This window comes from Hippopotamus amphibius, chromosome 3 (genome assembly GCF_030028045.1).
Source record: "Hippopotamus amphibius kiboko isolate mHipAmp2 chromosome 3, mHipAmp2.hap2, whole genome shotgun sequence".
Lineage (NCBI taxonomy): Eukaryota > Metazoa > Chordata > Mammalia > Artiodactyla > Hippopotamidae > Hippopotamus > Hippopotamus amphibius.
The window spans coordinates 34437838-34462252 of NC_080188.1; the positions used below are offsets into that span (position 1 = coordinate 34437838).

General features: G+C 33.4%; 1 non-coding gene and 1 pseudogene across 1 annotated transcript; one reads left to right on the forward strand and one right to left on the reverse strand.

Annotated features, from left to right (window-relative positions):
* Positions 1 to 3438: 3438 nt before the first annotated feature.
* LOC130850613 (small nucleolar RNA SNORA70) lies at positions 3439 to 3571 on the forward strand. Its single transcript, XR_009052975.1, has one exon. It is a non-coding gene; the product is annotated as a small nucleolar RNA SNORA70 (small nucleolar RNA).
* A 17456-nt stretch (positions 3572 to 21027) lies between these two features.
* On the reverse strand, positions 21028 to 22733 carry LOC130849589 (60 kDa heat shock protein, mitochondrial-like; annotated as a pseudogene).
* Positions 22734 to 24415: the final 1682 nt, after the last annotated feature.

Here is a 24415-nt window from a genome sequence, read left to right on the forward strand (position 1 = left end):
GAAGTCTCCAGGAAAGGAGTTTAGGAACATACATTTTAACAAATTCACATTTGAGGAACACAGACAAACTGGACTTTGGAATAGAAAAATATAATTTAGATTCTGAGTTTTCCTGTTAATTATCTATCTGACTTCATATGTATCTTTTTTAAATTAACCTTAGCAGAATTTTAATGAGCATCCATTATGTTTAGAAGGACTTTTTGCTTGGTACTACAGTTGAGTGCCTTACTTTATAAAGTAATAGGTTCAAAAAGATATGTTCTAATGTCTTTTCAAGCTTTAAAATGTTGATACCATAAAATAGCTCCGTTTGTTTGTTTATTTTTGCTTGTTTATTTTTCTGTGTTATTTTCAAGAGATTTGTGGGAGCACAGCTTAATTGGAAAATGCTGAGATGAAATGGATAAATTAGCAGAAGTTTAAGCACATTGAGATTATCTCAGTAGCGTTCTGATATACACCATTTCAGACACTCTATTAACCTAATCAAAGGAGATAGAGCTATGATTACATGAGTCACTTAGAGATTTTTTTTAACAAAATGATATCAGTATCAATGAGATTAAAATATATATATTTGACTTTGCCAAATCATTTGTGTGGCAATCTGGATTAACTGTTTGTAGCAAACAACTAAACTAATTGATATGGTAAATTCACATTAATCTCCTTATAAAAATATATAGCTAAAATTTGAATCTCAGAAAATAATTACATTGTCTCCAATATATAATTTTATTAATCTTAACATATTCTCTGAAAGTGTATTGAAACATATTCTCTATGTAAATTACCTGCTGAAGTATATTCACATGAAAAATAATCACTAATTCAATCAAGAAACAACTTGTATATCAACAATATGGGGGGAATTTCAAATGATATAAAAATCATGAAAAGGAAGATATTACACTCTAATTTTATTAGTCATAGAAGATCCAATGGTTAACACAGTAATTAATTTATGACATTACTATACTGGAAAGCTCTGAAATGATAATACTTTGGAGGACTGCTGGGCTGAATAAATTACTTAAGAACTATAAAATACTATGCAACAAAGATGAAATAATCCTACATGATATAGCATGATAATACCAAGATAATTATTTCTTGTTCAAGAAAGTAAATATTTTCAGTTTGGGCCCATAAAAATAGTCCTGTACAATGCATAGACACACATACACATATATTTGTACAAAATATACATGTATATGTATATTTATACAAAAATGAATTCATTTCTATAGGCTAACATCTCAAATTTTCATGTAATGAAATGAAAGATTATGCATATTTTAAAATTTTGGTACCTATATTTTTTCAAATATGGCATGGTAATAAAAAAGTGCTCAGCAATATATGAGAGTGCCAACATTCTCATTAGCAATGGAAGGCATTCCCTTTATCAATCTGATGTTATTTACATTTGTATTTTCTTTACTGATACTAAAGATGAGCATTTTCTTAAATTTCATGGTGAATTTTTTATTCATATCCTTTTCAGATTTTTCTCCAGACCTTATTTCTCTTATCTCTTTTAAAAATCAGATTAGGAATTTTACTTCATAAATTTTTAAAATATTTTTAATAGTCCATCATCTGCATTTTGACCCTGTATATTTTGCCATTTAAAAAATTTTTCATGTTGCTACGTATGTGTATCTTTCCCTTATTATCATACATTTTCTTTCTTCTTAGGGATCTACATTTCATGTTTTCTCAAGCATTTTCCTAACATTTTCTCTAATTTTCATTGTGTCATTTAATATTTTTTTTGCATTTAAATCTCTGATATGTTGGGAATTATCTATTCATAGCAGTGGAATGAAAATTTAGAAAATGTGTTTTTTGTTTTCAGATGGATAATCAATTAAGATGAGATCATTCATAAATAAACCTCCTTTCCCCACTGAATTGAAATGTAAATATTTCTATATTAAATTTTATGGACTATGTATTCTGTTACACTGATCTAAATCACTATTCCTGTGATAATATCATGTTATAATTAGTGTTTTTGTAGAAAAATTCAATATCTTGTAAAACGTGTTCTCCATAATTCTTTTTTTTCTCATATTTTCTTGTTTAATGGAACTGTAGCCTTCCTTATTAGAATTTAGAAAACTATCCTCAGGGATTGTCAACGGAATTTCATTATACTTATATATTATTTTTAGAGGATTGTTTCTTGAAATTAAATCTTCTCATTAAGAACATAGTATATAACTCTCCATTTTTTCTTATAATTTCAATGCCCTTAAAAATTGGTGTTTCCCTCATATAAATCCTATACATTCCTTATTACATTTATTCCTCAGGTTCTTATATCTTTGATCACTATTTTGAATATATATCTATGTATGTGTGTTTATTTCTATCTGTATACAGCTCTTGCTTGAGTTTGAGAAAAACTGTTTTTGTGTTTATCATTTTATCCAACTGTCTTAAAAAATCTCACTTATTTCACTAACTGGAGACTCAAGTTTATAATCCTATCATTTTAAAAAAGCTATACAACCTTGGCTTTTCTTTCCAAACTATGCATAAATTTTCCCTGATCATGAATAATAGTGAGGAAAAGTATTCTTCTTTCATTCCTGAATTTAAGAGAAAAGACTTCAGTATTTCATCATGTTGTCTAATGTTTTCTACTGTGCTTTGAAAATTAACTCTATCCTGTTTAACTAGTTTCTATTTCTATTTTACTTAGAATTTAACTATGAATGACTGATTTTTTTTTATCACTTGGCTTTCTAGAATCTATTATTATATTATTTTTTTTCCTTCTTTTTTCCCCTTGCAATGAGTTTTCTATATTAAAAGCTGGCTGATGATATTATGTTGTTTTTATAATTGCTGGATTCATATATAATATTGCATGTCCTATTTGTATTTACAAGTGACTATAAATTTGGATTATCTTTGTTAGAATATTAAGTTTATACTAAGTTCCAATTGTTTTTATAATCTAAAAAATAAATTACTTTTTCTTAAATTGGCAAATAGAAATCAGCTGTTAAAACATTAGTATTCCATAGCTTTTTTTAAAGGTGGAGTTTTAATTGCCTTTCTGATTTCTTCATTAGTATTTACCCGCTCGATTTTTTTTAACTTGTCTAAAATTGTTGGTTTGATTTGATTTTCAGTTCTATTATTTTCCCTTTTTTCATATTTTATCAGAAAGAATTTAATTTCCCAATTATGTGGTTTATTTTTGTGTCAATTTATTAAATATTTCATTTATTTAATCTGATTTTATAAAAATATTTGCAGTAATAATTATTTCTCTAAATACATTCTTGCTTGATTCCCATGGGTTTACTGAATTCCTCTGTTTTTCATTATTTTCTGGTTTATTTGCAATTATTTTCTTTTGCAGTTACTAAAGAATATTTGATACTATCTAGTATCCCATGGTTATTGTGGAGAATGTTTCATAATTTTTAAAAGTATAAATCTCTCCCCATGGGGGCCCAGTGTGCAATGGCCGTAAACAGCAGCCTCCTCGGTAGTGTATGCAGCCTGTTACCTGTATCGGTCGCCCTAAGGGATCTTGGGGACAGCCCTTTTCAGCGGCCATTCATGACTGGCATGCTGTCCCCAGTCTAGGTTCCAGATATGCGCCATGCCTTTGGAAAGCCCCAGGGCACAGTGGCCAGGGTCCACACTGGCCAAGTCATAATGTCCATACATACCAAGATGCAGAACAAGGAGCATGTGACTGAGGCCCCTTTGCAGGGCCAAGTTCAAGTTCCTGGGCCACAGAAGATCCACATCTCCAAGAAGTGGGGATTTACTAAGTTTAATGAGGATGAATTTGAAAACATGATGGCAGAAAAACTGTTCATCTCTCGGATGGCTGTAGGGTCAAATACATCTCTGATCATGGCCCTCTGGACAACTGGCGGGCCCTGCACTCATGAGAGACTTGGTGCTGTCCCCTCCTTACTCATGCCCACCAATAAATCCTACTTTCCTGTCAAAAAGAAAAACAAAAACAACAAAAAACAGTAGAAATCTCCTTTGATCATGTTTCTGTTCTTGATTTTTAAGTTTCATCAAACTATAACAAAATATCTACCCTTTAGAAACTAAATAAGAACATCTCTGTAATAAAGTATATGATAGGTTTTTGTAAGGAAAGTACAGATAAAAGAAAAATCTGCATTATCTATAGAGATGACAATTACATATATGAAACATTTGTAAACACAAACATTTAAGCTTTCGATGATGCATTATTTAAATCTCTTACATTATTGCTGTGTATTTGGCTTTCTGTATATTTGGCTTCTTACATTCTGAAAAGGGTATATCAAATCAGCCACTAAACTTGTGCTTTTATGAAGTTGCCCTGCATCTCAAATAAGTTTTTATTTGGCTTTTTGTCATTGGTATATAACTGGTATGTTCGTGGATTTTAAATTTTGTAAGTACTTGTTCCTCTTTCTCCTATAGAATGCTTCTGACTTTAGCTCCAATTTGATATTTATATGGCTATGTATGATTTTTTTTCATTTTTATTTGCTTGGCATGTATTTGTTTAAGCGCTAGTTTTCATTTTTAGGCTTGTTTGTTATGATATGAACGATATGTACCTTACTGACTTTTTTTAATATACAGTTGGTCCTTCACCTCCATGTCACATCAAATCCAGGATGTTGAACTGGGAAAGACGAAGCGCCGCCTGTACTACTCTGTCTTATATAAGGAACTTGACTGAGCATTGCGAATTTTGTTACCATTGAGGGAGGGGGGCGTGTCCTGGAACAAACAGCCTGAGAATAATGAGGGGCAACTGTACTAATCACATGGGCTGATTTAATAATTATAAATTGGGACTAAAATAGTTTCTTTTTCTTCTACAGGGAACATAGCTCAAAAGTGTAAGCCAAACATGAACAGTCTCTCTCTCACCACGCTGAGAACCAGCGAAAGGAGAAGTTTTGCAGCCAAAGATGGAGTAGAGTTAAATATTCTCATCCGTCAGGTGGTTAAAATTCATGCTGATAATTTAGTTAACCGCATAGATTTCCAAGGGAATTATGTTGTTCCTTACATTTCAAAAAGAGCATTGAAGACTAAATTCAAGCTGATGTATTACAAGATAATCAAGTTACAATAGCCTGTTTCTATTAAATATTTAGGTTTCAAATAATTTAGAGAACAGTTTGATGATCCTTGTCTCACACAAAGTTAGGAACTTCCCTGGAAAGGCCTGTCTGCATTCCTCTCAGGCCATGCATCACTGCAGTTCTTTAAAATTTAGCACAGGGCAAGACAGCACCCCAGCCACGACACCCAATCTGACAATGTCCATATTTTGTTAAGGGAGTCAGCCAATCCACATGTAGTGTAACAACTGACATTTGATTGTGTTCCTGTCATTTACACCTATTATCTGATTACGTTTCTGCTCATTCATCTTCCACCTTTCCTAGTTCTTAAATTCAGTTCTGATTTTCAATTTTGCCTGATCCTTCCCTTTTTTATCAATAATAAATAGAGCTGTATTTCTTTAGTCTTTCAAATTATGCTCTCACCCAGATGATTTATTCACCAACAGCTTTTCCATCAGAATGAAACATTTTGAATACTTTCACTTTGCTACTTCATTCTTCTCCAACATGAAATCTTAATTTAGAATTATTTTACTTGCCTGATTTTATCTCTGATTATATTGCCAAAATATAAAATGCCTTAGTTCTGGGTTATTATATATTTTTCCTTACATATTTTATTTTCTGTCTCAATAATCATTACTTAATTACTTATTCTCACCTACAGTTACAATATTGCTATCAGAATGTAAGCATAGATACTATAAGGCTTTTCACCAGCCATTGTCTGTCTAATGTATCATTTATATCTTTAGATATCTGTACTGATGCAATTGATATTTGGTTAGAGTACACAGGAGTGAATATTTTCCAAGTTGTCACATGTCTAAATATGTAGTACTTTGATGTTGACAGGAAAGAGATATATTGGCTGGATAAAGCACTCTGGCTTTCTGTCATTTTCTCTCAGTGTATAGATGTTCTCCCAATGTCTTTAGCTTCTAATATAGCAGATAACATATCTGTAATTAGGTTTTATTTAGGTCTGAAGGTCGGTAAAATATCCATTTATCCTGAGAATGTAGAAATATTTCTGTTGTGTCTTAGAATAAGAAGTCTTTAAAATTAATTCATCTAGAAATCTTTTTAAAGATTTTCTTCAATTTAGGGAATTCTCTTGTATTCAATAACCATCTCTGCAATATTTTTCTGTTATATAATTTATTTTATTTGCATATGAGATTTCCTTTACCTGGTCTCCATGCCTGTTATTTTTCCTCATGAATTCTATTTCCATATATATGACAGAAAAAATGTCTCCATTTATATTTATATATTATTTGATCCTCCTCAATAATATTTCTGTTCATAATAGTAAAAATCCTGTTTTTCAGTTAATCTACTACTTTAAAATTTGAAAACCTTGGGATTTCTGTTTTAGAAAATCATTGTGCATATTTGTGGGCTTTCTCATTACTATTATTTTTGTTAACTGTTTCACAATGAAATCCCATCTTTTTCATTTAATGTACTTCAAGGAGAGACTTTTGTTCTGAATGTCTACCTTAAACATCCATCTTCATTGTCCATGCTAATGTGTCTCCTTAATTGAGCTATAATTATTTTCTCTTCTTGATCATGATTTTGAGTTCAATAAGCCCTAATGTATTCTTTCCGGATTCCTTTCTCACTGGTGAATGCATGATAAATAGAAGATATGGGAGATTCTTCTTTAAGGAGCAGGTACAGAAAAAGCTGGTAGAGATTTATTCCATTGTGAATCCACATGGAGGAATTTCATGCCCCAAGCCTTCCCAGTGTGTATCAAAAGTCCTCCCCCAACCAATAAGACTACAGACAATCAACCCACAAGAGCTGTTTACCAATAAATCACTTGGAGTCAGCAGGCTCTAGTAGGTCCTCCCAAGATAATACCCAGCCAAGTGGCAAGCATAGCCCCTTTCTGATGGAATTTACTGGATTCTGCATGCTGAACCTTCAGGGAATCTCGAGGTCCTCATTATTTGCCTGGGATCTGGAAGAAAAGCACAGTCTCCCATCTGCTATAGACCCTATTCTTACGCTCCGTACAAAGAAGGTACCATGTCTGTTTTTCCTTAGAGAGGTACAGGGAGAAATGCTGAGGTCAGATGAATGTTCTGGACTCTGCCTAATTTCACCACCCTATAGAGGAATTTGGGAAAAACAATGGATAGAGATGGCAAAAAATAATAATGTTTTATATGCCCAGGCATTGCTATGAGTTTTTAAAATGTATTTCTTATTTAATTCTTCTAACAACCTTGTATAATAGATCCATTTTATATGTTAGTACATTGAGACATTGAGACATTACACAGCCTGGCCAATGTCATGCTGCTGGTAGAGTAAAGGAAGTAAGATTAAACCAAAGAGGTATAAATCATAATCAGAAACATTATGCTATATTAATTATTTCACTAGTTTCTTATCAGTTTGTTTCTATCTGAATACAACATACACAAAACACAAACCCGTCATTTGTCTAATCTGCACATACTTTATCTTAGGGAAAGAAAAGACTTTTATTAGGACTTGGCAATATAAACAGGATAAGCTCGAACATTTAAGAGCTTATAGTCTAATGGGCTTGATAGAAAATAAAATCAATTTTCAAACATTAATCCTAGTGCTGATAGACGTGAGTGTGTGTGTGGAGGGAGAGAGAAAGTGAGAAAAAGGGAGAGTTTTATAAATTGACATAAAACATTTCCAGTGCTTACAAAGCAGCTTATTTTATCAAGTTAACTGTTATCTACCTAAAGGATGCCAATAAATAGTGAAAAATAAAATGGATCATAGCAGTAGTGACTCATTCACACATTATAAATTTTACTTTAGTGCATGGTTTCTCAGCCTTGGTACTACTGGTGTTTTGAGCTGAATAATGCTCTTGTGGGAGGAGCTGTACTGTGAACTGCAGAGTATTTAGCACTGACTCTATCCTCTACCCAATATATGCTAGTAGCACCCACTCCACAGTTGCGACAACCAAAAATGTTTCCAGACATTGCCAGATATCCCTTAGGGGAGAAACAGCCCTTAGCTAAGAACCATTGCTCTGGTGTTCTTCTTCAGGGATAACATTCTTTATACTAACAAGAAAGAAGTTCTATATTTAAAGATTTAATGGGGAAAATGGCAATTTAAAATTTTAAAGAATCTAGTTGTAACCTGCCAATGCCAATTCTTATCTCAGGCAGGTTTAATGATCATCCCTTAGTGGAAATATAACTTCTAAATGAATTTAATGCATGGTCTCCACAGGATCTTTCACAAGGCTCTCTGTCTCAAGCTTTATCAGTCGTGTCTTCTGTTTAGTTTCTTAAAATAACATCTGTAATTCATCATGTGGATAATAGCATTCACCTTAGAGCTGGTATTTCCTCCAGCTGGGATTGAGATGTCTAAATTCCCATAACTCTTTGGGCTTCCAACAATAGTCTGACACACCATCCATACAAGTTGTCCTATGGGAGACTTACTCTTTATTATTTGATAAGTCACTGGGTCTGAGAGCAGAGCATTTACTTAAATGGAGGCAAGAGAAAACAAAGACTAACTTTATGCCCAGTCTTTGTTTACTGAAACTCTGACTCTAACATTCGTGTTTTTCTCTATTAAATATTAACTTGCATTCTTTATTCAACTCCCTAAGCGTGGCATGTTGCCATTTCAGTTTGTTCACCCCTGGCAAAGACACTTTCATGTCAAACAAAGACATGTGTAGATTAGTCACATTTTTAGCACAAATATGTGGACTTTGTGCTACCAGAGCTTTGCATGCATTAATTCAGATAGTACTTAGAATAGTACCTGGCACTCAAGAGGCATATGATTGAAGCTACCCCACCACTAAATTTTTGAACTTCTTAACTCTATGTTAATTCCTAGGCTTTTATAATAAGTTAGACATTCATCAATGTTGTATAGTATAACCACATTTAGTTTTGTGAGTTATTGGAGTGGCCAAACATACAGATAAATAACTTTCCAATTCAGGATGAGGGCTCTCTCCTGTTTGACATATTATGACAGTTCTCTCTAGCAGTCAAACCTACACTTGAAGGACAATTGTGTTTATTACTTTATACCCAAGCTTGCCCCTTAGTGCCCCTACACTTCATTTAAGGAAAACTAGTCTGATGTTGTACCAGGGATCATGATATGACTCCAATGCCAAATAAAATACTTAAAATAAAAATATCACCTATAACATCCTAATATTCCACCAACTCTTCTTTTTCAATGAGAGAAGTTACTGCTTCTCCTAATATCTCAAATTATATATTTTGCAATACCCCAAGTATTACAGGTTTCTTGGGCAATAAACTCTCTTCAAAATCTTTATATCTAATGCCAGACATAGAAAATTTCAAGCTGTGAGATCCAGTTGTCACATCCTTGAAATCAGTTCCAGGTCTAAAGTAAGAAAAAGCAAGCATGTATAATCTTGTATTTTTGGAAAATGAAACACAACGTTTTTAAATGGGAAAAAACATCAAGCAAGTTTCTTGTCAGCTCTAACCACTTAGTGTCCAAAGTAATATATGTGCATTTACAATTAGCTCTGTGTTCTATATATATGTAATATATATGATATATATATGATTATTTTATAATATTGTAACTATAAGTGGAACTTTTAAAAATTATTTGACAAGGAATTTAGAATTACAAAGTGTTAGTAGGTTGAACTGGTTTAATTCATGCCCAATTAAGGCATCAGTGCTCCTGATGCCCCTAAATAGTATCAATGGCCCTTGGATCTACAGTTTCAGTTCTGGGCCCATAACTTACTGGGTGTATTATTTTGGCCAAATTGTTTATTTTCTCTAAGCTTTAGTTACCCCATTATATTAGGGCTCTCCAGGGAAACAGGACCAAAAGGCTGTATATAGATTTATACAGAAAGATATTTATTGTGAGGAACTGGTTCACACAATTATGGAGACTGAGAAGTCCCATGATCGGCTGTCTACAAGCTGGCGGCCCAAGGAGGCTGGTGGTGTAGTTCCAGTCCAAATGTGAAGGCCTGAGAAACACAGAAGCCAATAGTAACTCGCAGTCTGAGTCCAAAATAGCACCAGTGGCTGAAGTCAGAAGAATATGAATGTCCCAGTGCAAGCAAGAGAACAAATTTATCCTTCCTCTGCCTTTTTCTTCTATTTATGTCCTCAGTGAATTGGATGAGGCCCACCTGCATTGATGAGAGTGGTCTTCTTTCCTCGGTCTACCAACTCAAATGCTAATCTCTTCCAGAAACACCCTCACAGACACTCCCAGAAATATGTTACTGTCTAGGCATCCAGAAACCCAGTCAAGTTGATAGCAAAATTAACTATTTGAAATCTTATGTTTGTTGTGAATATTAAATGAGATAATGCATGCTAGCACATTCACTGAGTGTTTGACAAAACACAAAGGGTTTAATGTGTTAGCTGCTAATAGCATTTCAATATATCTCATCATGCAAATGTAAGATGGGTAGAGACACCTCTTGAGGGCAAATATATAAGACTTTGATAATGATAATGTCACCTCACACTGTGCCCACACACCAGTCCCAAGACATTACAAGAATAGACTTATGTGTCATTTAAAAATAAATGTACTCTAGTTAGTACAGTTATTTACAAGATGGGGTAGTCTAGGCACTAAATTGTTCTTAATTTAACATTGGATTTTAAGTTATAAAATAGAGTGACTGTTTCTGGCATTGCATACAACTGACTCTAGAACCAAACATAGCCCAACTACCTGCACTTTAGTGGTAATGGCTCTTTGTATGTGAATTCAAAAAATCACTTCTCTAGTGCTATAAACTGTGAGCACCCCTCTTCCTGGAAGTTTTACAATCGAATATCCCAAACTAAATGTAGTCAGAGGGAAGAAACTCCCTCAAGTAATCAACTCCGTAATAGTATAGGGAGAAACATTTGTGCTCCTTTCAACCCACACATTGCAGTCCTGGCCCAGAGATGACCATCTGACCACACATAGCATTTGGGAGAAATACCTCTTTTAATCTTCTTACTTATACTTCCCTATTATGGGGACTGCCGTGTTATTGATGAAAGCCTGACTGAGTTCCCTTTCACTAGTGGGCAAGAATCCTACCAATACATGAAATGTCAATGAAGCTAATACATAGTATATCCTTTTACCAACTTTAACTTCTTAACTTCTATGTGGCAAAGCACATCTGGCATGGCCTACTTTGCCATATTTGAATACTCTAAGTACTTTCTTCTTCTTATGAAGCAAGGTAAGTAATGTAGTCTTCCATGCAGCTGGTCAGCCTTGGAGTATGCCAAGCAGAGCTAGTTTTATCTTATAATATATAGGCACACCTGAACAAATGAATTCAAATTTTCTTTTTAGAATAAGAAGTAGGAGACCCCACTTTAATATCAAGTAAAATCCATGTTTTCTAATTTAGCTTTTATTATACTATATCTTTCTACTGGGAAATCGGAATCTTGCACATTTTTGATACGTTTTCCATTTAACTATTTTCTTTGGTTACATATCCTGTGTTGGAAGGAGACCGAAGGAGGGGAGAGTCAAGTGGCACCTCAAACCTGGAGAATACTCTAAGATCTGCATTAATGGCAGTGATGGCAGAGTCTGCTGTAAGAGAGAACAGGAACAGGTAGGCAGTTAGAACCTCAGTTCCGTGAACTGTAGTGGTTTTAGCAGGCTGTGTTAGCAACACAGAAGTTCACTAACAAGCTGCAAGATGCCAACAATACTCTGAATTAGAATTTCCTAAAGTATTAGGTTACAGAATTGGATCTCAAGAGTGCACCCAGATTCAGATCATCCTGGCCGGTATAGTACATTATGAGCAAGTTAAAGAAATCTTTGAGTTTATCAGAAAAATTAGTAGGAAGGAACATCTGTAAACCACTGAAATTCTTACGAGTAAAATAAGATGTAGTGAGAGATTTTTTTCTTAAATGACCTTACTCTGTGTTTGTGATTTATTTTCCCTAAGGATATTACAATAAAAATTAAAACACAAGAGTAACAACAGAACATTTTCCTAAAGATTATTTTATTCACCATTTGATACACTCAACTTTGTGAATGAAAGAGGAGAGGCAATATTCTGTTAATATAAAGGCTATTTATTTAATAAGTGACTCATCTAGAAGAACCACATCCTACGATTTCCCTTTTCCTTATAGTACATTGACCACGGATGATTCCAAGTCGCTTTTTACTTCTTAGATTTAAAGTTCTGGAGGTCTGCATATATTTATAGCTGGACACAGGCCTTGAATTTTTAATCAGGTATTCCATTCTCATCATTCCTTCATTATATTGTAATTTGTTGTACATTGGGAAAATTGGCAGAAATGTCACATTACATGATTTCTAAATATCTTTCAGTTGGTAGATTATTACCTACTGAATGATAGCAGAATATGTGTGCATAAGAACTTTGGCCAGAGATGAACCAGAAGTCTGTGGCAAAGATTTTTATTTGCAAAAGCTGGTTGTCAGTTTATTCAGGTTTTATACAAGAGAAATAAACTATATATTATGGTGTCTGAGATGGTGTATATTTGAGTTGGACAAATCTTCATTTAAATTCCATTCTGCTTTCTAGTGGCTGTTAGACACTGAGCAAGTTTCTTAATCTCTCTGAATCTTTCACCTCTTTATGTGCAGTTTAAATAAGAGCTCACTGGGTGAATTTAAGTATAAAATGAGATGCTTTATGTAAATTATGTAGCATAATGCCTTGTAAAGTATTCAAAATAGTTTTACTATTATAATTAATATTATATATATTTACAATTGCATTAATGTAATAACTAAGTTGTATAATTAAATAAACATATCTTTAATTATTGCTAAAATGTGTAAAGCACTGTACTAAGTTTTGGGAATTTGAAGATAAACAAATGCTTTGTTTAGAAGCCTGTGAGGGAGGAAAATATCAATTCAGTAATCATACAAATTAATGTAAAAATTTACAGTTGTGATTAGTGTTAAGGAGAAACACATCCTGTTAAGGAATTGAGTCTTTATGCTAAAGTTAAAATTAAACTAACTTTAAAAACAGGGGTTTTATAGGTCCTACTAAGGATTTCAATAATTTTCCTAAAAGCAAGAGAAATCAATAATGTGTTTAAATTGAGGTGTTAATATGATCAATTATTTGTGTCAAAAAGTTGCCCCTGATCACAGCCTGAGAAAACATCTAAAAAGAATCTAAGAGTAGATGAGGAGAGGCCAATTATCAAAGGATTGCAATACATCAGTTTACAGATGATAGTAGATTTTGGTTGTGGATATTGATAGGAGTCAAAGATTTTAGAAAAGTTTATGACGTAAATTGACTGAACTTGGTAATAAATGTATAAGGATGATAGAAGGGAGATGTCAATGCTGACACCTAGCTTACTGACATGCCTAATGAGATGGATAGTGGTGCCACTGCAATAGCATTGACAGTAATTAATAATGATAATGATATATTTGGAAAATAGCCTTTTAACTTAAGGGCTGAGCAATCACTTTTATCCATTATACTGAGGTTAAACGTCCTCCAGAAATGTAACTCATGGTTCAAAATAAGTTAGAACAGAAAACAGTTGAATGTTAAGGAGATGAGAAAAATGCCATTGTTTCCAATACCTTCTGATCTTGAAAATTGCAAAGGTCAAAAACCTATGGATAGTAGTTCTACTTCTGTTCTAGATGGAGTAACAAAGATTTACCTTCCTGCTTAAACAACAAAAAGACAGACAATATGAAACAATGGTTTTAAAGTCACTGGAGTTTAGGTATGTTTTGTGATCCCTGAGAGATGAGAAACAAATAAGACAAACTCGGTGAACATTAAAATTTACAGACGTAGATGGTTCCTGTGGTCCAAAGAGCTTGAAACCAGACAGACTCCAATGTATTCCCTGAGTTACAGAGACAGCTGAGATTACAGAAAGACTAAGAAAGCTATTGTCCACAGGAAAGACTACAGATAGGAGGGAAGAGCATGGAGAGAAAATTCCAGGAATCTGGAGAGTTTCCCCTTTGAGTATTTACACTATACTTTAGTCTATTAAGTGTGCAATAGCATTATGTCTAAAAAAGCAATGTATATACCTTAATCAAACAATACTTTATTTCTAAAACATGCTAACCATCATCTGAGCCTTCGGTGAGTTGTAATCTTTTTGCAATAGTAAAATCAAAGATCATTGATCACAGATCACCATAACAAATACAATAACAATAAAAGTTTGAAATATTGTGAGAATTACCAAAATGCAACACGGAGGCACAAAGTAAGAAAATGCTATTTGAAAAATAGTGCCAATAGACTTGCTTGATACAGGGTTGCCACAAGCTTTCAATCTGTAAAAAATCCATGTGTGAAGTGAAATAAAGCGAAGAGCAATAGAACAAAGTATGCCTGTAGACATAAAGATTTTATATATTTCTATATTCATATTTTCCTATATATATAAAATCTCTCTTGTATATATAGATATAAAATATGTATATACATATATATATCCTCTAAAGAAACCCCTAAAATAACAAAACAGTATAATTAATGTCTTATTAATTAATAATTAATAAGAAATAAAATGGAGTAAAAAATTAATAAAATGAAATAAAAAATTAATTCAACAAATAGAGAAAAAGAGAAACAAGAAGCAAAAATAGACTGGAAAGGTAGGAATGTAGATAGTACATTTAAAATTAATCAAATAATAAAAAAGTAGAATGCAGATGGTCTAAGCACACCAATTATGAAGGAAAGATTTTTAGACTGGACAATAAACCAAGACTCAATGCTATTCTGCCCAACTGAAAGACAGTTTAGATATTAACCCTTTATCAGATATACAATTGTAAATATTTTCTTCCATTTTTTAGGTTTTCTTCACTTTGTAGATGTTTTCCTTCTTATACAGAGTTTTTTAATTTGATTTAGTACAACTTGTCCATTTTTGCTATTGTTGCTTGTGCTTCTGTTGTAATATTTAAGAAATCATTGCTAACACCAATGTCATGAAAATTTTCTCCTGTTTTCCTATAAAACTTTTATAGTTTCATATCTTATGTTTAAATCTTTAATCTATTTTCAGTTGATTTCTGTGTACTGTGTAAGATAAGGATCCAATTTCATCTTTTTGCATGCAGATGTTAATCTTCTTTTGACATGTAGATGTCATTTGCTAAAGAGACTATTCTTTCCCCACGGTGCATTCTTGAAACCTTTGTCAAAGATCAGTTGAACATTTATGTATGAGTTTATTTCTTGGATTCTTATTCTATTCCCTTGTTCTATATGTCTGTTTCTATGCCAGTACCATACTGTCTTAATTACTGTGGACTTGTAGTATATTTTGAGATCAGGAAGTGTAATGCCTCTACCTTTGCTGTTCTGTTTCAAGACTGCATTGAAATTTCAGGATCTTTCATGGTTCCATATGCATTTTAGGATTATTTTTATTATTTATGTAAAAACATTTTGGATAGCAGGAAATATTTGCAAACCATATAACTGAAAAGGGGTTAATATCCAACATATAAAAGGAACTCAAACAACTCAATAGCAAAAAATATAAATGATCCAATTAAAAATGGACAAAGGGCTTGAATATACATTTCTCCAAAGGAGACATACAAGTGGCCAACAGATATATGCAAAGATGATCAACATTGCTATTCATCAGGAAGATTCAAATCTAAACCACAAAGAGATAACACCTTACACCTGTTAGGATGTCCATTATCCAAAGAACAAAAGATAATAAATTTTTGGAGAGGATGTGGAGAAATCAGAGCCCTTGTACACTATTGGTGGGAATATAAAATGGTTTGACTGCTATGGAAAACAGTCTGAAAAATCCTATAAGGATTACAAATATAATTATCATATGATCCAGCAATTCTACTTTTGCGTATATATTCAAAAGAATTGAAATCATGATCTGAAAAGAGAGCTGCATTCCCATAATCACTGAAGGATTATTCATAATAGCCAAGATGTGGAAGCAACATAAATTCCCATCAGTGAATGAAGGATAATGTGGTATATGCATATAATGAAATATTATTATTCAGTCCTTAAAAAGAAGGAAATCCTGCCATATGGGACAACACTGGATGAGCCTGGAGAACATTCTGCTAAGTGCAACAAACCAGTTACAGATGGACAAATACTGTATGATTCCACTTACACAAGGTATATAAAATAGTCAAACTCATAGGAACAGAGAGTACAATTGAGGTTTCCAGGAGAAGAAGGAGAAAGAAATAAGAGTTGCTATTCAGTTATACAAGATGAATAACAACTAGAGATCTGCTATACAACATTATAGCTATATAGCTAACAATACTGTATTGTGCACTTAAAAATTATTAAGATTATTGACCTCATGTTAAATGTTCTTACCACAATAAAAATGAAATAAATTAAATGAAATATTCTCTAAATATAAAGACTCAAATAGATTAAACAGAGAAAATATACCAACACTGGTCAAAAGAAAGTAGGACTGGCTATATTAATGTAAGCCAAAGTTGATTTGAGAGCAAAGAATATTTTCAAGGTTAAAGAAGAATTCTTCATAGCACTAACTGTGTCAATTTATCAAGAGTACAACAAATCTTAAGTGTTTGTGCAACTAATAGCAGAGCTTCAAAATATATAAAGCAGAAATTGATATAACTGCAAGGAGAAATGTATAAATCAAAATATATAAGCAGATATTTCAATACACCCTATCAATTATTGATGGAAGACAAGATAGAAAACAAATAAGGTTATAAGAGTTTTGTTCAACACTATCAAACTTGACTCATTTGACATTTATACAACACTCTATCCTACAATGGAATACACATGCTTGTCAAAACCACATGCAATATTTATTAAGATGGACCATATTATGGGTTATACAATGTCTCAACAGACTTTAGAAAATTTAATCCCTATAGACTATATTCTCTGACAACAATGGAATTAAATCAGCTATTAATCTCAGGAAGATATATTTTAAAAATCTCCAAATATTTAGAAAACAGATAAAACACTTAAACCATTATTCAAGAAGAAGCAAAAGGAAACTTGGAAAATATTTTGAATTGGAAGGAAATAAGAACACAACGTACTCAAATTCATAAAATGCTGTTAAAAAGTAGTATACAGGAGGAAATTGAGGATACTGAAATATATTAGAACTGTATTAGAAATAACAGAGGTATCCATAATAAAGGCCTTATGTTCCTCTTTAAGAAACTATAAAAAGAATATAGCAAATTAAATGCAAAATGAATAAAAAAAAAGGAAACAAAGATAAGAGTGAATATCAATGAAATACAAACAGGAAAAAACAGTAGATAAAATCAATAAAACCAAAAACCTCATTCATTAAGAAGACTAATAAATTGACAAATTTCTAGTCATATTGATCAGGAAAAAGAGGGAGAATACACAAACTACAAATATCAGGATTTAGAGAATTGACATCACTATAAATTCTATAAACATTATAATGACAATAAATTCAACAACATAACAGAAATGGATAAAATCCTTGAATTGCACATCTTAATCAGAAAGAAAGAAACTGAATAGAACAATATGTAATAGAAAATAGAAATTATAGCTAAAATCTTCCCCACAAAGAAAACCAGGCTAGAATAGATTCACTAACTAATTCTAGTTAACATTTATAGGAAAAATTAATACTTTTTCTACACAAACTCTTCCATAAAATTGATAAGGAAAGAATTTATTACAATTTATTTTGTAAAGAGAGCATTCCAGCATTCCCTTGCTATAAAAGCCACAAAAAGTACATTACTACAGGAAAAAACCTACAGAGTAATATTCTTTGTCAAAGCAGTTGTAAAAATCCTAAACAAAACTTTAGCAAATCAAACCCATGGATGTATAAAAAGACTAATTCACAGTGACCAAACACAGTCAATCCCAGGAATGCAAGATTGGTTTAACATTCAAATATCCATAAATGTAATTCACCATGTAAACAAATTAATAAAGAAAAACCACATGATCACCTCACTGACAAAAAAATAATTTGGCAAAATCTCACATTTGATTCCTTTCCACAAATATCTTGGATTAATTAGATATTCATATTAAACATGAACTTTGATCCATACTTTATTCCATATTAAAAATTAGCAAAAGTAGATTACTGACATAAACGTAAAATCTAAAAGTATAACACTTCTACAAAAAAAATCATAGTGGAAAACATTTGTGATTTGTCAAAGATTTCTTAGATATGGTACCAAAAGCACAATCCTTTAAAGAATGAAAAGATCAATTTAACCTCTTCAAAATCAAAAAATATCTGCATTTTCCCAGAGATAAACCGATGCACATATGGTCACTTTATCTTTGACAAAGGAGGCAAGAATATACAATGGAGAAAAGACAGTCTCTTCAATAAGTGGTGCTGGTAAAACTGGACAGCTACATGTAAAAGAATGAAAACAGAACACTCCCTAACACCATACACAAAATTAAACTCAAAATGGATTAAAGACCTAAATGTAAGGCCAGACACTGTAAAACTCTTACAGGAAAACATAGGCACAACACTCTATGACATAAATGACAGTAAGATCCTTTTTGACTCACCTCCTAAAGTAATGGAAATAAAAACAAAAATAAACAAATGGGACCTAATGAAACTTAAAAGTTTTTGCACAGCAAAGGAAACCATAAAGAAGATGAAAAGATAACCCTCAGAATGAAAGAAAATATTTGCAAACGAAATAACTGAAAAAGGATTAATCTCCAAAATATATAAACAGTTCATGCAGCTCAATACAAAAAAAACAAACAACCCAATCCAAAAATGGACAGAAGACCTAAATAGACATTTCTCCAACAAACACATGAAAAGATGCTCAACATCAGTAATCAATAGAAAAATGCAAGTCAAAACCACAATGAGATATCATCTGACACCAGTCAGAATAGCCATCATCAAAATATCTAGAAACAATAAATGCTAGAGAGGCTGTGAAGAAAAGACAACCCTCCTGCACTGTTGGTGGCTATGTAAATTAATACAGCCACTTTGGAAAACAGTATGGAGATTCCTTAAAAAACTAAAAATAGAACTGCCATATGACCCAGCCATCCCACTCCTGGGCATATACCCTGAGAAAACCATAATTCAAAAAGATACATGCACCACAATGTTCACTGCAGCACTATTTACGATAGCCGGGACATGGAAACAACCTAAATATCCATCAACACATGAATGGATAAATAAGTTGTGGTACATAGATACAATGGAATGAATATTACCCAGACATAAAAAGGAATGAGACTGAGTTATTTATAGTGAGGTGGATGGACCTAGAGTCTGTCATAGAGAGTGAAGTAAGTCAGAAAGAGAAAAATAAATACCATATGCTAATACATATATATGGAATCTAGAAAAATGGTACTGATGAACATAGTGGCAGAGCCAGAATAAAGACACAGACCTAGAGAAGGAACTAGAGAACATGGCAGGATGGGGAGGCTGGGTTGTAGTGAAAGAGTAGCATTGACATATGTACACTGCCAAATGTAAAATAGATAGCTACTAGGAAGCTGCTGCATACACAGAGAAATAAGCTCAGTCCTGTGTTGGATAGGGAAGATAGGAGGGAGGCTCAAGAGGGATGAGATATGGGGATATATGTATACATATATAGCTGATTCACTCTGTTGTACAGCAGAAACTAACACAACACTGTAAACCAATTATACTCAATAAAGATGTATAAAAAAAGTCTCCTTTTCTAAAAACATGGTTAAAGTGATGAAAGACAAGCCATAGACTAGGAGAAAATATTTGCCAATAATGTAATTGAGTCACCACAGTATATTAAAAAAAAAAATAAGGCTCAAAAATCCATTTTTTAAAATACCAATTCTTAAAAAAAGGGCAAAAGGTTCGAAAAGATATTTAATTGAAGAAGATACATACTGGAGATCTTAATCATCATTCATTAGTTATTAGGTAACTAAAATTAAAGCTACAATAACATACAACTATCCACATATTAGGATGGCTAAATGTTAAAAACACTGATCATATCAAATGCTGAAAGAATTGTTTATATTAGCCAAACTGGAAACAACCAGAATATCCAATAACAGGTTAATGGTATATCCATACAATGGAAAACTACTCAGAAACAAAAAGGAATGAGTTCCTGAAACATGCCACAACACGAATAATACTGTAAATAATTATACTGAGTTAAGAAACCAAGCCCCCCAAAAAAAAAGAGAGACATATTCTATTAGTCTCTTTACACACATTTCTACAAAATGAAAGCTAATCTCTAATGAGAGAAATTAGATCAGTGTTTTCTTGGGGAATTACAAAGGGCATGAAGAAAATTTAGGGTGATTAATATATTATCTTAATTTTTTTAACTTTAAACAATTTTTATTACACAAAGGTTGTCACATAATTGGATATTTCTCTACTCTATACAAAATTATTCTTATTCTCTGCAGAAAGGCTGCTTCTTAACTTCTCAACTGGTGATGGCAATCCCTAAAATCCTGATTTTAACAGAATAGTGGTAAAAATGCCTCAGTGATTTAAGTTGAAAGCAGTACATTGGTACATGGCTCTTATATTCATTTATCAGGAATGTACAAATGTCTTTATTCAAAAATACAAAATAAATTATCTGTAGACATGGATAATGACAGCAGTAAACCATTCTATGTTGTCAACTGAAACCAGTAACTGATGGTTACAGTGATTTTCTTAAACATCAGCCAGCCTTTTCTTCAGTTATCTCCTTCAACTGACCTCTCTTGAAGTTATTGGTAAGGAATGCTGCCTCGAACCTCCTCTCACAGTTCCTTAACAATGGCAAAGCACTATTCTAGGAATTAGAACATGCCACCTCCCATGCCACCTCCCATTCCACCCATTCCAGGATCCTTCTCTTCTTTAGGAATTTCTGTGACTACAACTTCTGCTGTAGTTAACAGATAAGCTACTCCAGCAGCATCCAGTAATGCAGTTCTTACAACCTTAGTTGGGTCAATGATTCCTTTTTCCACCATATTCACAAAATCTCCAAGCATAGCATAACCAACTTCTGAAGAACTTTGCAAAATTTTCTCAACTATCAATGATCCTTCGTCACCTGCATTCTTAGCAATAGTCATTGCAGGAATTTTGAGTGTGTTTTTTTTTTAATCATTTCTATATCAATTTTTTGATCTTCATTAGCTGGAGTTATTGAATCCAAGGCTGGAAGGCACCGAAGCAGGGCACAGACGCCTCCCAAAACAATGCCTTCTTCAACAGCAGCTCGTGTAGCATGAAGGGCATCTGTAACTCTTTCTTTTCATTAACTTCAACATCACTTGTTCCACCAACTTTCAGCACAGCAACACCATCTGCGAGCTCTGCCAGACATTCATTGTTTTTCCTTTTCATATTCACTAGCTGTGATAGCTAACTGCTCTATAATTTCTTGAATACGCTTTTCAATTTGAGCCTTGTCACCTTTTCCTTTCAAGAGCATGGCATCATCTTTGGTCACAATGACCTCCCCAACTTTTCCTAAGTCATGAAGCTGAACATCTTCAAGATTTAGAGTTAGTCCTTCTTCTCCAAATACTGCACCACCAGAAGCAATAGCCATGTCTTTAAGCTGGTTCTTTCTATTGTTACCAAAACCTGGAGCTTTGACTGCTACAACCTGAAGACCAACTTTCAGCCTATTCAAAACGAGTGTACTTAGAGCTTCTCCATCCACATCTTCAGGAATTATGACCAAGGGCTTACAGTGAGCATTGGCAATTTCAAGAGCAGGAACAATGGACTGTACACTAGAAATATTTTTTCACTCCATAGAATATAGGCATCTTGGAATTCACATTTCTGACCTTTTGATGTATTAATAAACTATGGAAAAATATACCCTCTATCAAACTTCATGCCTTCAATAATTTCTAATTCATCATTCAGTGTTTTTCCATCCTTTACTGTGATAACACCCTTTCTTCCAACCTTTTTCATCACATCAGAAATGATATTGCCAATTTCTGTCTCCATTTGCAGAAATTGTAGCAACCTGGGCGATCTTCTCAGGGGTTGTCACAGGTTTAGACTGCTTCTTAAGTTCAGCAATTACAGCATCAACAGCTAACATCACACCTCTCCTGATTTCCACTGGATTAGCACCTTTGCTAATCTTCTTGAAGCCTTCCTTGGCAATAGAGCAAGCCAGTACAGTAGCAGTGGTGGTGCCAGGACCAGCCTCTTCATTTGTGTTATTGGCAACATCTTGAACAAGTTTAGCACCAATATTTTTGTATTTATCTTTTAAGTCAATTGACTTTGCAACAGTCACACCATCTTTTGTCACTTTGGGACCTCCCCAACTCTATTCAGTAATCACTGTCCTTCCCTTTGGCCCCATAGTAACAGCTACAGCATTGGCTAAAAGGTCGACACCTTGAAGCATCAAGCCTCGGGCATCTGCACCAAATCTTACATCTTTGGCATAAGCCCAAGTGAGATGAGGCGCCAGTGACCTGGACACTGGCCTAATCTGGCAAAGGATTGCAGGTAATCGAAGCATTTCTGCGGGGCAACGGCACAGCGTGCAGTCGGCAAGACACACCGTCGGCAGCGAGTGAGGGGATTATCTTAGTTTTTGATGGTTTCTCCGTGTACATATATGTAATTTTTAAAATTTTACACTTTAAATAGGCACACTTTACTGCTACCCAATAATATATTAAAAATAAAACTTCCTAATTTTAAGAAATTCTGTTCACCAAGAGGCATCACAAAGACAGTTGAAAGAAGGCAGGGAAAAGCCATGGATTGGTTTAATTATTAGTTACTATCATCATTAGCATGACAGTTTCCAGCTGGAAATGCAGAGGCTTCCTTTGGGCAAATGGCTTAACAAGTTCTGAGGATTGTAAACTATGTAGACTTAAGGACTGTAAAGAACACCAATGTTTCATTATGGGTAACAAGAGAAAGGAATGAGGAGAAAGGAAAATGTTCAGTTAGATGCAATAATCCTATTAACTATTTTTTTTTCTTCTGTGTTCTTGCTCCAGAGAATTTATGCTGAAGGTCTGAACCTGCATGTGATGTCCAGAACTAAAGGAATATTACCATCATACGTTTGCCAGATATTAGTCCATGCAGTGATATATGATACAGTTTTTTTTCTCCCAATTCTTACATGATTTTTAAATTAAAAATACTCAGTGCAGAGAATAATTTTCTTCCATTCAAAATAATATAATCTATAATTAACAACTATGATAATTATTAACTCACGGATTAAACAGGTTTGAGAATTAAGATTATCATGAACAGATTATGGAGACTTGAGAATTCCCACAATCTGCCGTCTGCAATCTGGCGAACCAGAAAGCTGGTGGTGTAATTCAATCCAATTCCAAAGGTCCAAGTATTGGGTGGGGGGGCTGCTGGTGTGAGTCTCATTGCAAGTCCAAAAGCCTGAGAACCAGGACCACCAATATCTAAGGGCAGGAGAAGATCAGTGTCCCAGTTCAAGTGAAAAAATGCAAACAGAGCCGTGTTGTACCTTTTTATTCTTTTTGGACGATGCCCACTTGCATTAGTGGGGGCAAACTTCTTTGTCAGTCTACTGATTCAAACACTAGTCTCCTCCAGATACACTCTCACAGACACACCCAGAAATAATGTTTCACCAGCTATCTGTGTGTCTCTTAGCCCAGTCGACACATAAAATTAACCATCACAATGTTGATCAATTGCTTGCTAACTGCACTGATTTTAATTATCAAAGAAAACTTTCAGAAAATAAAACAAAACAATCATGAACATATCTCAAATACTAGCTTGATTACATTGGTATGAATAGACAAATTTTGTACAATTAAAAAAGAAAATCTTTAGTTATTTCATAAAGATTTTTATCATTAAGAGTACATCATGTTATCTGTTCTCTCTCGTCATTTTAATATCAATTGTGTATCTACTCTTTCTCATGTCAGTTGAATATAACTGTGATATGCACAGTTCTAGTAAAGAATATAAAAATATTTCATGCAAACCAATGGCAAGGTAAGTCTGTGAGTTTTGTATATTATCTTGCCAACATTTATAGGGAAGATTTTCTCCATAAGCCTTGAGTTTACATGGTAAGTTTTCTAACTCTGTGAACTGAGTGTATATCTAGAAAGCACATTATAAATCTTCAAGGCACTTCCTTTCATCTGACAAGTATATGTTGCTAGGTTTCCCCACTCATCT